Below are 16695 nucleotides of genomic sequence, written 5' to 3'. Positions count from 1 at the left end.
TAGAGATCCCTAGATGTAAAAGATCTTTCTACTCCAGTAGTTTTTTCCCCAGAACCGCTAGACTTTGGAATTCCATTCCAGGTTCCTGCTTCCCTTACTGTACTGACATGCAGAAGTTCAAGTGCAACGTGAACCGACATCTTGCTGCCCAAATCCCAACATAGTGCCCCAGACAGATCTTTGAAAACGGCATCCCTTGCATATAGGAAGAAACGTTATTCAGAGCTTGCTGCTGAAGTTAAGGAAGATGCGAACAGTGAGAAGTAGATTATTAGATACGGGATTAACAGGATGCAAAGCAAGGAAGAAGTCATGCTTGTCTCTGGTCAACAAGAAAAAAAAACATGAAAATTGAACACCTGATGAGTGGGCCAAAATTGTTTGGCTTAGAAGTAAGTTAACAGCTTCTATTTACTGAGCTTTGGAAGGAACAATTGAAATTTTTATGTGAATACACATCCATAACATCTATTCAAAAATTATAACAAATTCTTTTTTTCGTCAGACTTTTGGCGCCCCTGGAGCGGTTTATGCTCGCCGTAGAAAAGGAGAAGCATTTCATCCTGATTGCGTGGTTCCAACAGTCAAATTTAGAGGAGGAAGAAGAAGAAGAAGAAGAAGAAGAAGAAGAAGAAGAAGAAGAAGAAGAAGAAGAAGAAGGATAATTGTTTAAGGCTGTATGGCTTCTTTAGGTACGAAAATGTTGTACACATGTGAGGGCAGAATGAATTTATATAAACATGTTGGACCAGGTTGATCAAACCTCTAGGACTAAAATATTTAATAATAACATAAATAGATCCTACCAACTGGAAAAATTTGGTCAATTATACGCAAAAACGGATTTCTGTTCTAGCTAATGGTTCCTAGGTCAAATTTTTTAAAACTTTGAAAACAACTATATATTGGGTACAATATAATAATCAATAAAAATTTGATATTTGATAATAAATACGGATTTACATTAATTAAAATATCATATTTAAGCGTATTTGACGACCGTGCCACAATCAAGGGTAACAACTATATACTGGGTACAATGTAATAATCAATAGATTATTGGATGTATATTAATAAATAAGAAATCCGCATAAATTAAAATAATCTACTTAAACGTATTTCATGACCAGGCAACGTATGTATATAAATGCTGGAAATCAAGCCAAACGGTTATTTTATTTTCTATTATAACTTAGATCGTACAAATTTTAAAAAAACAACGAAAGAAAAAAATTATTGGGGAAAAAACAATGGAAATTATGGGAATCTTTCCAAGATGGCGTAAAACTTTAATGAAACAACCAGTAATAAAAAATACAATTATTGTTCTTGCTATAACCACTCCATCCTTTTATATACCACAAAGATAAAATTGGAAAAAAGACAAAAAAAAAACAAACAAACGGGGGAAACAAATAATATACAAGAAAAGTTGATTAGAAGTTAATCTGCCTCACCCCCGTGAGGCTGATAACGTTGAGAAAGCAAGCGAGAGAGAAAGACAATAACCGCCATATTTCAATCTATCGTTATATAATCACAGTTAATTATTTGAAATGACGGGAGGGATTAGCCGAGGATTATTCGCCAGCACGCCGTCGCAGTGGAGTTGTCTGCCCTTTACTGACCTTCAAGAGTGGAATCGCCGATGCGGGAATATTGCTTTGTGGCGAATTAGATTGTAGAAAAAGACAACGTCAAAAGTAGATCGGACTCTGGCCAGTGGAATAAATAAAAAATAAATAGAGAGGAAAAAAGGGAATTATTATTATTATTATTATTATTATTATTATTATTATTATTATTTATTTATTTATTTATTTATTTATTTATTTTATTCATTGTCTCACGAAATTTCTTTTTTCTTTTACGTTCCTTGTCTGTCTGCTTAATTGCTTGCTCGCCAAGGTTAAAAGACCATCTTATCTCGATTCCTTCCTTCGTTACTCTATGTTCATTCATTTCTTCGTCCTGTTTATCCAGTTTTTGATCAGCATCCGCTAATCCCCTTGTTTTATTGCTAAATAACTTCGATCCATTGTCGGTCATATTTAAACCGAGGGGGTAGATCATTTTGATTGGATAAAACAAAACGACGTCATTAACTGTTCAGACTGTAAACGACATCCGTTTCCTTAGAAATATGTCTGTCTGTATCTTGATGCAATTGTCTTGAAACATGTCTAAAAAAAAAATAATACAAAAATAAATAAAAATAAAAAACTTAAAACTACGTATTGTGCCACTCCTTCCAAACTCTATTACAAAATTACGGAGTTTAACTCCTCGATTGAACACATCGTTGAGCTAATGACATTGGTTACCTTCTACTCTAATAGTTCCTTCCATCGAACTAGATTTTGGAGTACAGAAGTTCAGATGCAATGTAAACAGACCTGTTGCTGCTCAACTCCCAACATACTATCCTTGCAAATTATATTCAAATAATAATAATAAGAGACCTATATCGATAGGAATAACAAAAATATACAAATCTCCTCTGCTATAATATCACACACACACACACACACACACACACACACACACACACACACACATATATATATATATATATATATATATATATATATATATATATATATATATACCTATCAAGTTGAGTTTCTTTTAGCTCTGAGAGTGATATTAAACGGCTACTTTTTGAGTTTAAAGATATTAAAATGAACTTCTTAATATACTCAGTTATGGATAAGTGAGCGACAACATTGATATTAACTAATTCTTTTTTATTATTATTATTATTATTATTATTATTATTATTATTATTATTATTATTATTATTATTACATTTTCACCCCAAACAAGGCACATTGCCACTTATGTGTAGGGGGCTACTATCAGGGGAAACAACTACTGGGGTACTATGTATGGATTTGGGCAGCAAGATGTTGGTTCACGTTGCACTTGAACTTCTGCATGTCAGTACAGTTGGGGAAGCAGGAACCTGGAATGGAATTCCAAAGTCTAACGGTTATGGGGAAGAAACTACTGGAGTAGAAAGATCTTTTACATCTAGGGATCTCTACAGTGTGGGGGTGGGATTTTGCAGCTTGTCGGGTCTGTCGAGGGTGTTCACGTCGTGGGGGCACAAGTGTTTGCAGTTCATCAGAGCATTCACCATTAAAATACTTGTAGAACAGGCAAAGGGATCCAACGTTTCGTCGATGGGACAGAGGCTGAAGCTTAGATGCCAGTTTAGGACCTATCAGATTTGCGACTCTCTTTTGAACCCTGTCAAGGAGCGAGAGACTAGTAGCCGATGCACCAGCCCAAATATGACAGCAATACTCCATACATGGGCGAATGGTTGCCTTATAGAGGTACAGGATACTTTCGGGTGTTAGTAGTTTTCTAGCACGGTAGAGAGAGCCCACCTTCCTTGTAGCGGCCCTGGCAATGCCCTCGATTGAATTGTTCCAACTCATGTTTCCTGTGAACGTTAGGCCAAGGAGCTTGAAAGACGTACTCTCAGATAAAGAGTCGTTGGCCATTGCTATAGGTGGTAGAGAAGGTTTTTTTGTAATCATTGAATAAAACCAGTTTAGTCTTGGCGGCATTGAACGTGACCATCCATTTTTGTCCCCATTCCACTACAGATTGGAGGTCATCCTCTAGTGTTTCTGTCATTACTTTAGATATATGTTCATTTGTTTTCCTGTCGTGCCTGCTATAGTGTGTGGTGTCATCAGCATATATACCCATCTCAGAGGCAATTTTGTCGGGGAGGTCATTTATGAATATTAGGAACAGTAGAGGTCCAAAGATAGATCCCTGAGGCACTCCTGCATTTATATCATATTGTTTAGATGTACGACCGTCGAGGACAACCTGGATTTTTCTCTTATCTAAGAAGGATTTAATTATGTTAAGTATTCTACCAGTGATACCGTATGATCTAATCTTCCTGAGGAGACCCTCATGCCATACCCTGCTAAAAGCCTTAGATATATCTAGAGCTACGGCTCTGCCCTCTCCCACTTTGTCCAGTGAATGGTATATGCGTTCAGAGATTACAGTGAGGATGTCTGCTGTGGAACGGGCTTGTCTAAATCCATATTGTTGGTCGGTCAGAAGTTTAGCATCTGTAAGGTGCTGGACTAGAGCATGGTTAATTAAGGCCTCAAATATTTTGGCAAAAAGTGGGAGGAGGCTAATAGGGCGATAATTTAATGGGTCAGTTCTTTCGCCAGAATTCTTGAATACTGGTACCACAGAATCAGTTTTCCAACAGCCCGGAAAGTAAGATTCATTAAGGCATTTGTGATAGAGTTTGGAGAGAACTGAAGCTACTTCGGCTGAGCACTTTTTTAATAGCACAGCTGGGATGAGATCGGGTCCACATGCTTTTGAAGTGTCAAGGTTTTTTATGATAGCATGCACCTGAGCAGGGGTGATTTTCAGATCCTCCAGCGTGGCGTCTGTCCGCATAGGAAATTGAGGTAGGGGGTGGTCGGAAGGGTCCAGTGTGGAGTTTGAGGCAAACCGACTGGCAAGCATGTTAGCCTTTTCGGTTGCTGAGCAAACAACCTCGTGATTGTTGGTTAGTGGGGGAATTGTTGATTGCCCATTATTTACTACACTGTTGAAGATTTTCCAGGAGTCACGAGTTCCTAGTTTTTGTGCTTCGATGCGTTTTTTAGTTGTTTCCGTAAATTCCCTCTTAGCTGTCGCTATTTCTTTCTTAACGTTACTTCTAGCTTCTATGTACTTCTGTCTGTTTGAACTGGACTTATGTCGGTTAAACCTGCGGAATGCATGCTGCCTTTGAGCAATGGCAGTTGCGCAAGTCGAAGTAAACCATTGGGGAGAGTGGGGCTTGCTATAGAATTTCAGCATAGGAACATGCGCTTCGATTGCAGTTTTGAACCATTCAGTGGTATCGTTTGCACACTGTTCAGCAGGAAGAGAAAAAATATTTCCCCATGGGGCGTCTCTGATAAGATCTCTGATGGCTTCCTAGTCAGCCTTTTTATAATATCTCGTTGTTTTGAGCACTGGCTCTTCAGTTGTGGGTCTAGAGTTTAGGGTGATTTCAACCATTATCACTGCATGATCAGCGTTCCCAAGTGGGCTGTCGGCTTTCGTTATAAAATCATCAGGAACTGTGGTCAAAAACAGATCTAAAAGTGATGCGTGTTGTTCTTCCTGATCAGGGAAACGGGTTGGAAAAGTAACAATTTGTGATAGGGAGTGAGATATAGAGAAGTTATGAGTTGCGCTGCCCGCTGCATCTGTGTAAGTAGAGAATCCAAGCCAGTTTTTGTGATGGACATTAAAGTCACCAAATACATGTACTTGGGCGCTAGTGTCGAAGGAGAGTGCTGTGTCTATGCTGTCAGATACTTTGTTTATTATGGTGCAGTCTTTGGTCGGGGAGAGCGGTAGAGAAAGTAAAAGTAGCTAATGTTGCGTTGCATAATTAGTCTAAAGCACATAAAGGCTTGATCATCCGTTTCTAGGTTTGTTTCTCTAGTCAAGGGAAGGGTATTACGAATGTAAACTCCAAGTCCGTGCATATGTCTGTCAGAGTCCTTACGGCAGAGTGGGAGATATCCAGGCATGTTAAAGTAGTTAGAGGGGATGGAGGAGTGTAGGTTAGTCTCACTTAGTGCTAAGATATCCGGGGTATTTGTTAGGAGAAATGCTTCAACATCAGCTAAATTAGTTCTAAGCCCACGGATATTTGTGAATGCAAGCCTCAAGGGAGGAGGCAAGTTGGATTTGTTTGACACTAAGCCTGGTTTAAGCTTATTTTTAGATTGTACTGTCATCATATTTTTTAACGAGTTTCAGTTAGGTTAGGGGGAGCCGAACAGGAGGTTATGCAGAGTATCACACATGCATCACAAGTAGACCATCAGCTGACCCTCCATCAACTAGGACTGTGGCCTCAGGAAAGCCCACCGGGGATGAGTGCAGGGTCCCTTTCTATGCGCGACATGGCACTGCAAACATCCCGATATTATACAACTGTTGATGGAGCAGCCGCTCTAAGCGCTACCAAAGAGTTAGGGCACCTGTACTACCAGTCGGAAACAGCAGCCAGTAACTGTCAATCCGGTACCCTCAACCCATCAGAGGAAGGTCAACCCAATCTAATTGCTCAGGCATATATGGTACTCAAGCACTCTCAAGTGCCCAGCTTTAGGGGTGGGGTGTGTCGGGAGTGGGGAGACGGCGTTCATTGCCCTAGACAAGAAACAAGATCTACCACTGGGTGTTTCTGTCGAATCACTGTGATAGTATCTCTGCGCCTGACTAATAGGCAAAGAAGGAGTATGGAAGCCGGGTGATAGACAGAACCTATCTACTCCTTAAGCAATTTAGGTTTGCAAACCGGTAATTTGTTTGAGTCACCAGCTCTAGGAAGGTTGTCATCCAAGACTGAAGAGGCCTCCCTCCCCTTTGGTTTAGTTTCAGAGTTTTCCTTCTCCTAGACGGATGATCTGGAAAGATCTACTGGGTCCGTCACCACTGAGAAGGTTTGCTCCGCGTCTGGGTTCTAATCCAGGTATTTCTGCGACCCCGCGTGGTTAGTTAATGTTACTGGGTTAGCTTGTAGAGGTTATATATCTGCTGAATAGTTATTTTGTAGAGGTTATATATCTGCTAAATAGTTACACTCCTCAAAGTGAATTAGGGACATTGTTATTTCATTGTTACGGGATAAAGCGGTTGAGTAGAGCTCATGCAGTGTAAGCAACTATGATTGTAAGAAGCTTGTTAGAAGGAGATAATGTGGTTTGAGGCTTTCCCTTTATATATTTTTTTTAATTTTATTTATTCATGTTAGCTTGGGTCTAGTATAACATTAAAGTGTGAGTAGGTGTTAAGAATTGAACTACGAGTTGTGCCCAGACTATATTTTAGATGTCAGCAGGGCTTGATATGCAAGTGCAATATAGTACGGATAAAACAGTAAGTTATGAGTCATGTGTAATTTGGTAAATAGATATATGGGCAGGTTTTAGTAGGTGCGAATAAAGTTGAAGGTACAAAGTGAGTTTCTATTATTGAGAGAAGATAATTTCAGCTTTCAAGTAAGAGTTATGGACATTTAGCATAGCAAGGAGCATTGGTTCAGTTTCGTATTAGCGTTGCAAAGCTATCTAAGAGGAGAAATGGTTGTGTACATACTTTGGCTGTTAAATACCTAACTGGAATAGGAATGAACTCCAATGCATGTCTAATAGGTAGAATTGTCTAGATGTTTAGTGATGACTAAGCAGTTAGCATGTGAGGGTTAGGGGCTGGAAGTTAAGGATTCCACTACAAACGCTGTGAAATGTAGGAGTTAAGTGGCGGTTTGGTGGGAAGGAGCAGTTTGTTAGCCTTCAAGAGACAGGGGTTTTTAATTTACAAGAAACAGATCTACATTAAGATTTAGAGTGGCAGGGAAGTTTTTTTTTTCTTTTTTTGCGCATGCAGGTTAGACAAAGGTAATCGTCTTGGACGTAAAATGTATATTGGGATTTCGTAGCTAGCAGTTAGGTGTTTTTTCCAGTTACAAGAACTAGTTCATGGCGATTCGGAATTCGTATTCTGTATTTATAGGCAGACATTAAGGTCACGCACAGAGCATAGCATCCACTCAGGAAAAATAGCCCTGGTATCACAGCTAAGATACTGCATATTTCAGTTTCGAATAGTGAAAGTTAAATTGGGCGGCACTTTTTTTTGCACCTTACCATGGCTGTTAATATTAAATATCGTACTTAAATAAAGTTCTTCTGTCATCTAAATAAGTTAAAATTTGATATTCCTTTGAAAAAAGAAGGTTGATTAATTACTTATACAATTTTATGATTTCTTATTAGATTATTGGTTTCATTTCACGGTTATGTTGAATTCTATTTATGCATAGTTTCTACATTCTGCATGATAGTGTAGAATTTAAGATGAAAACATTCTAGCACACAGAAATATTTCTCCTTCTCTCTATCACACTCTCTTTCTCTCTCTCTCTCTCTCTCTCTCTATGTATATATATATATATATATATATATATATAGGCGGCAAAAAGTTAAATTTAATGCAACTGTTTAAACGAACTATACCTCATTTGACTGGCCTGTTTCCTTGATAATTGATGATTCCCAATAAAATAAAATATATATATATATATATATATATAAACGTGACTTTATCTGTATTTGCGGAATGGTCCTTACGAAATTCTTCTCTCATTTTTGGGTCTACAGGCTTTAAATTTGATATATAGGGAATTTGGCCCTGTGGAACAAAACGATGTCGTTTCTTTCCAGTAAAAATAACCGCTAAGATGTCAAAATTGAAAAACTTATTTTAGTAGGAGTAAACCTACCGAAACTGTTACTTTTCCGCATGCGCAAATATACATTTTCCGTTCAAGTCGCTTGATTTGAATTTAAATGTTTTATTGGTCCATTTCACGATAGCTAATTTGGTAACACACAAGGTTTGAGAGCTAAGTGTTTTCGTTTCTATTTGAGCTGATGATAACCAAGTCATTTTTTGAAACCTTTAAAATCATTGCTATATATTAGGTACAATATAATACTCAATAGAAAATGGGATCTAATAATTATTACGAAATCTGCATGAATTAATATATCATATTTAAGCGTATTTTACATATTAGGAATAATATAGTAATTAATAGTATTTTAGCACAGCAATAAAAAATATGAAATCTCTAGGAATTAAAATGTTATATTTAAACTTATTTTAACACCGGGCAATGCCTGGCATCCTGCTAGTAGATACCAAACAGACCGCATAAGATACATTTTTTATAATTGACATGAGGTGCTATTTTTTACGCACCCTACATTCGGTTAGTGTTCTCACTGCGCAACATCTTTATTTAAAGAAAAAATGCAAAAATTAGAAACAATGAAAAAAAAACGATGATTTCTACGTTTGGTTTCCTGTGGGAGAAACTATATTTCTTTGGGGCTACAATTTTTTTTTCTTATTGTCTTTTAAGAAAAGGAAAAAAAAATATGACTTCCGGCATTTATGCAAATAGTCAGTTTGGTAAAGAAGCAAAACTCTGATTTTTTGCTTTGGAATTGGAACATGCAATAGTCAAAGACACGAAGCACTGCCTCCTAGACTACACAAATATTTTGTACATTTTTTATTGTTTTTTTATGCGTCATTCATATTTATAAGAAACACTGTCGGTCGATCAGGCATTCGTTTGAAATATGATATTAAGCACGTAGATTGAATAGACAGAATTTATTTTAGATGTGTTTAATCAGCTCTTTGAAAAAACTGTCGGCCGATCTGTCACTCATGTTTTAAATCGAATTATTCGATGCGTCTGTCTGTCACGCTCACGTCTCAGATAGCATTTTCGTGTTATTAGTTTGATTATTCGAACTACTGTTCGAATCTTAAGTATTATTAACAAAACGTTTCGGCCAATGTAATCTCCGACTTTCTTCAGGTGTATCTTGTCGAACTCGAAAATCTGCACAGAATTTCGAATTTCGAGGGTAGCATGCTCTCGTTCCGTCAACCATGACCAAGTATAAGTCCTAAGTAATTTGCATTGATTGAACATGCAACCTTCGGAAGCGCGTCACTTATAACTGAACTTAACGAAGTACTTAAACAATTATACGTATTCACACACACACACACACACACACACACACACACACACACACACACATATATATATATATATATATATATATATATATATATATATATATATATATATATATAGTAATTTATAAAATATATATGGCGATTAAGCTACACTGAATATTCCGCGTTTCATCCACTCTAGGACTCCTCAGCGCATAAGCTTGAGGAGTCCTAGAGTGGATGAAACGCCGAATATTCAGTGTAGCTTAATCGCCATATATATTTTATAACTTACTAACTAGCTCTACCTACGTATTGAGCACTTTTGAAGTAAATACTTGAAGTTTACGCATAAATCTATAATTTCGTATATTAAATTTATGTGAGTAACTTAAGTAGTTATATATATATATATATATATATATATATATATATATATATATATATACATACATAATGTATTAATATTAGTGTTGCGACAATTAAACGGAATCGAAATCGGAAATCTTTTTGTTTGAGAAAATATGTGGCTTTTCACAAGTTTTTTTTTTTTTTGTAATTAAAAAATTACAGCTTTATAGTTTACTATTTAGAGATTTATTGGAATCGGAATTAGAATAAGTAATTGTATCTGAATTGATAATTAAGTACGGAATCGGCAATTGTATTGGAATTCTGAAAAAATTGGAATTATCTACTTTATATATATATATATATATATATATATATATATATATATATATATATATATATATATATATATATATATTCCCGAAAGGATGAAACACTAGTGTCTGTAGGTATTTAATTATTATAGTAAAACAATAATTATGACAGCCCCTTTAAGATATTTTTATCGTTGAGCACTTTCAGTTGAATTAAAGTCGGTCAATTTAGCTCTTATGCGTAGATCATCATATAACGATTAGATCACTGTCTGGCTGACGTAAATGAAGATTTGAAATTAAAATGTTTAAATTTAACGTTATTTCACGCGGTTAATGGTAGCCGAGTGGATTAGGTCTTCGCTAATCGAGCCAGAAATGTCTCGTGTTGCGGGGTCCAAATCGTTCGACTGGTATTAATCGTGACATCCTACACTGGAGATTCCCGAAAGGATGAAACACTAGTGTCTGTAGATATTTAATTATTATAGTAAAAACATATATATATATACATATGAGAGTAAACAGTTAATAAATCATGTTAAAAACACTTTGAAAAAGAGTTAAAAACATATTTAATCTGAAAAGGAAACACTTGATAAGTGGATAGTCCTTAATCCGCAGAGTTTCTTCGAAATACTTTCCTTCTCATCAGAGGGTAGGAATTAGCAAAATGCGGGATCAGATTTTGTATACAAATATCTAATATATCTATCTAATATATCAATCTACCCACACATTCATATCATGTATGTATATTTACTTATATTTTACTATATGCATTTACTTACATACTTACTTACTTTATCCGAATTTGCAGATACCGGCCATCTTCTCCCCTTAAAAAATGTATTTTTATTTTATATTTATTTTTTTATTTATTTTTTCATTTATTATTTATTTTTTTATTTATTTATTTATTTTGTCCATTTAGTGTCTTTTAACAACTCTTGCTGACATTTTCTTAAGTAATAACCTGTACATTTCAGTTGACCTATTTTTTACCCTATATTTTTCGCGCCTTTTAACATCATTTTCCGGGTCATTTGGACATTTACTTTTCTATTTTCTATTTAATTCTATCACCATTTGATTTTTTCTCTTCTTCCCTGATTTTTCTTAATTACATTTTGTCTCTGCAGCCGTGTTAAACACATATCTTATTTTTCTTTTATTAATATTCTTGGAATTTTTCCCTTTTCCTTGTACATATTTGTGAATTATTCCATGAATTTCAGCCTTTTGGATTATTTTAGACCATCTTCCAATTACGTGATTTCCTTGGATTTTACTTGTGCAAATGGAAATTCAATTAACTTTCTTGGATTTATATTTTGGGATTTTACCGACATTGGATAATTTACCTTTCACCAGACTATCCATTCACGTGAAATAGCCCTTTTCTTCATCATATTCCCTTTGCTTCACTTTTTGTTATCAAGTAAGATCTTTGACTTACTTGCAGTTTCATCAAATACCTTTGTATGCAAAATCTGATCCCGCAATTTGCTAATTCCTACTCTCTGATGAGAAAGAAAGTATTTCTTCGAAACTCCGCGGATTAAGGACTATCCATTTATCAAGTGTTTCCTTTTCAGATTAAATATGTTTTAACTCTGTTTCAAAGTGTTTTTAACATGTTTTATTAACTGTTTGCTCGTATTATAAGCTCTATCTCCTATTTGGTTTTATCGAGCTTTTACATCTGGCTGAGATTACTTTATAAATATTAATTCTTTAATATTTATAATATACTTTAGTTTTACCATCTTGAATCATTTTGGTAAATTTAATTGTAATTTTTATTATATATATATATATATATATATATATATATATATATATACATGTATATATATGTATATATGTATACATATATATAGGTATATATATATATATGTATATATATTTATACATATATGTATCTATGTATATTTATATGTATATATATATATATATGTAGATATAGGTGCGTGTGTGCCAATAATTAGTGATCCATAGTGATAAGTAGTAAAAATTGTACACCTAAAAAAAAGCTGGTTTAAGATTTCACAAAATTCATAAGGACAAATGGCGTAGCAGATAAAGTAGTTGTTAAAATTCAGTAGTAAGTCTTAAGTAATTTGCAATTATCGTTTGATTGTCTGAATGATGGCCACACTGAGAGTGAACACACCATCTGCAGAAGAATCGCACTTAGCACTTGAATTAACGAAGTTCTTAATAATTATATGCATGGTGTCCAAAAAGTCACTCAGCTGTTGAAAATCTTTGTTATTTTACTATTAATGATTATTTTTTCCCCTATTTCAGATATTTTACAGATAATATTAGTGAAATTAATTATGGATAAGTATAGTGTTGAACAATGTATGAAAGTTGTGAAATTGTTGTACTAAAATTAGAGATAAGTTCAGTAACTTTTTGACACCATGTATGTATATATATATATATATATGGGTCGTGGAATTGCATTCACCTGCAAAAGATCTAGCTAATTTGCATATTGTTTTTAAACATTCATTTTAATTAATTCTCTCTTAGTTTTTCGGTTTTCTTATAGGATAATCATCTTTAATTAATTATTACGTGTAATTATATTCATGCAGATATTCTACATGGTTTATACTTGCGTAATATTTGCATAAAAATGTTATAGTGAACACACATCTCTTTCTTCATATATTTATGTATGCGTGTATATATATATATATATATATATATATATATCTGTTAAAAAATTTGCTCACCAAACTCCTCTATCAGTTTCTTGCATACAGACATGATACTTAACATATAGGGTATTCAACCCATGCGAAACTTTATATTTAGGTTTTAGACGGGGAAAGTGCAAAAGTGTGAAAAAAAAAATTTGCCAGGTGAAGGTCGAAGGACAGCATTATGAATATGCATGCGTAACATAATAGCAATTGGTTCATGTTTTAATTTTTAGCCTTACAGAAAACATGCCTTCATAGCTCAGGACGAAAGAAAAAGTAAGCTAAGCGTTTTTGTTTCGATTCTTGGAGGAGGTGCACGAGTCGTTTTTTTTGGTTTTTGGTTTTTTTTTTAACTTTTTAAATCATTACTATATGTTGGGTCTAATATAATCAATTATTATATACGAAATCTGCATTAATCAAAATATCATATTTAAGCGCATTTTACGACCGGGCAATGTCGGGTAAGCTGCTAGTATATTATTCAAGAGAGACAGTGTAAAAACAAAAGAAAAATACCCCTCCACACACAAAAAAAAGACAATATTTTGTTTAAACTAAAATGAATGCTGACTTAGAGGAAATAACCTCTTTGAATGTAAGGGGAGACAATTCTAAAGTAAAAAAAAACGAAAAAAAAAAACGAAACGAAACGTGTCTTCTTGTCTGCCCGAAGAAAATACAAATAACACCTTCCGGAATAAAATTCGGGTTTTGGAGGATAACGCTGGGTGGGGGTGTACATCTGTCTTTTGTTTTCTTGATCGTATCAGTTATTTTTGTCATTTATTTGCATTTCTACATTTATTTTTTTACAATTAATTTTAAAGATAAGCTGTCTTTTTATTTTCTTTTTATTTTCTTTTTATTTTCTTTTTATTTTCTTTTTATTTTCTTCTTTTTTTTTGATAGTCAAATACGATATCATCTTTGCTTGTTTTCGAACAATATCGATTGTTTCCCAGCGGCGAATCTCTCTCTCTCTCTCTCTCTCTCTCTCTCTCTCTCTCTCTACTCTCTCTCTCTCTGTCTCTCTCTTTTTACCTCTTTCTTACGTTTAGTTTCGTTTAAACTTCTCTCTACGATTTCTCTCACTCTCTTTATTTGAAGTCTTCTTTCCAATCTTCTTTCCTTACTTTTTCTATCGCTCGAGATATCTAATATATAAACGGCTATGTGTCTGTCTGTCGGACTGTCTGTCTATTAGTCTTTCTGTTTGTCTGCCTCATATTTTTAAACTCTATGTCCTCTGAAGCTAAAAGTTGCAGAGTGGTGCAAGGGGCCTCAAATGATTGCATTTTTTACTTTTATGGGTTTCTAGTCGGTTAAAAGGGTTTTTTAAGAGGGCATAAATGGGTAAAAATTAAAAATATCGTTAAACATTTTGTACAATCATCTTAGTTTATTTTTAATTTTTAGCCAGAGAATATGCGTGTCACGTTGGTACAGTGGTAACGTCACCAGCTTTGAATGCTTCGGTTTCGATTCTAGCTGATGGCAACCAAATATTTTGTTTTACTTTTGAAATCACGACTCTATGAAATTATATACGAAATCTGGACAAATTAAAATATCGTATTTAAGCGTATTTTACGCCCGGGCAAAGCATACACCCCCAGTTATATATATATGTGTGTGTGTGTGTATGTGTGTGTGTTTGTGTGTAATTGTATGTATTCATATATATATATGTATGTATGTATATACATGTGTACGTATTTTACTTATTATTAATTCATTTGCTTCCTTGAATAACCCCTGCTGATAATTTAATTCTTAAGTAATAAATTGTATATTTCAGTTGAGCCCTTGTTTTACTTTAAATGTTGGCGCCTTTTCTACGTCATCTTGTCTGGATCATTTTGACATTGGCTTTTCTATTCTAAAATTAACTCAATCACCATTCAATTTTTTTTTCTTCTTCTTCTTCATCTATTCCCCCAAAATTAGCCTTTTAAATCAGTCGCTTTAAATTCTTTTTTCTACGCACATCTTATCTTCCTTTTAATAATATTATTTAAACTCATTCCCTTTTCCTTGCACCCATTTGTGAATTATTCCACGGATTTCTGCCTTTTGGACTACTTTGGACCATCTTCCAATTACGCGATTCCCTTGGATTTTACTTGTGAAAACGGAAACTTAACTAACTTTTTTTGGATTTTACCGTTATTGGATATTTTATCCTTCACCAGACTATCCATTCACGTGAAATAACCTTTTTCTTCACCATATTCTCTCTGCTTTACTATTTGTTACCAAGTAAGATTTATGACTTTTTTTTTACAACGGTGTCACCACTTATCAAGGCCGATAGGCCACTCAAGGATAAGGGTTAAAGAGTGTAGAGTAGTCAAAAGGACAATATAGTAATCGATAGTAATGGAAGTTCGGTAAATTTGTTAACTTAAGTGGAACGGCTCACCAGAAACTTGTTCACGTTGGACTTGAAGACAACCATATTATAGACAGCTGGAAAGCAGGAAAACGGAAGACAATTCCACAGGCGTGCAGTTCTAAGAAAGAAGCTTTGATCATGGAATCTATGTTTAGGTTTAGGTACAGATAAAGAGTGGGGAAAATTATTGATAATGTTTTCAGCTAGTCTAGTGTTTCTTGTGAAAGTTTGGCGAGGGGGGACCATAGATTGAAGCTCAGTTGAACACTTTCCATGAAAATAACGATAAAGCAGAGACAAACTCGCAACATCTCTCCTGTGAGATAGAGGTTGCAGCGAAGAGAAAAGGACATCTCCCACCAGGCCACGAAGTCTATTTTGAACCCTATCAAGGCAGGACAAGTCTTTTCTAGCAGCTCCTGCCCATATGTGGCAACAGTATTCCATCCTTGGACGTATCTGGCTGTTATATAGATAGAGAATTGCATCAGCAGTGAGATATCTACTGGATCGATAGAAGGATCCGATCATTTTTCCAGCGGCCTTGGCAACAGATTTGATGTACGTATTCCATTTAAGATCAGGAGTAAAGGTCAAGCCCAGAAGCCTGTCAAAACTTGAGGCCTCCCCAAGACGAGAGCCATTCATTTTAATTGATGCCAGATGATTTACTTGTAGTTCCATCAAATACTTTTGCAAGCAAAATCCGATCCCGCATTTTGCTAAATCCTACCCGCTGATGAGAAGGAAAGTATTTCTTCGAAAGTCCGCGGATTAAGTAATATCCACTTCAAGTCTTCAAGTCTAACGTAAACAAGTTCTTGATGAGCCGTTCCATATAAGTTCACAAATTTACCGAATTTCCATTTACTAATGATTACTATATTGTCCAATTTCTGCTGTACACTCTTTAACCCTTATCCTCGAGTGGATTCTTGGCCTTGATAATGTAGTTATGCATGTGTAAAAAACAAAACAAAAAAAACTTATTCTGTGCTTCCTTTTTAAAATTAAATATGTTTTTAACTCTTTTTCAAAGTGTTTTCTTACCATGTTTTATTAACTACTTGTTTTTAATGGATAGTGGAAAACGTTTTCCCTACATTGGCCAAAGTTGATTGCACAGGAGCAATGGTCTGATATGTGGGGTTGCCCCCATATACTACATTGATTGCAGTATCTGCCGGAACAGATACTACACTTTCATAACAGAAAAAGATGTTGTCCCGAAGGCCAAGAAGAAAAAAGGCGAACCTTTTTTTTCTAATTATTTAAAATGCAAATATAACGTTGTTATACATGGGTCGTG

Source organism: Euprymna scolopes, chromosome 36, assembly GCF_053919585.1.
Source record: "Euprymna scolopes isolate OS-2025 chromosome 36, ASM5391958v1, whole genome shotgun sequence".
Lineage (NCBI taxonomy): Eukaryota > Metazoa > Mollusca > Cephalopoda > Sepiida > Sepiolidae > Euprymna > Euprymna scolopes.
The sequence above is the reverse complement of the archived record's forward strand: the minus strand, read 5'-3'. Positions refer to the sequence as shown.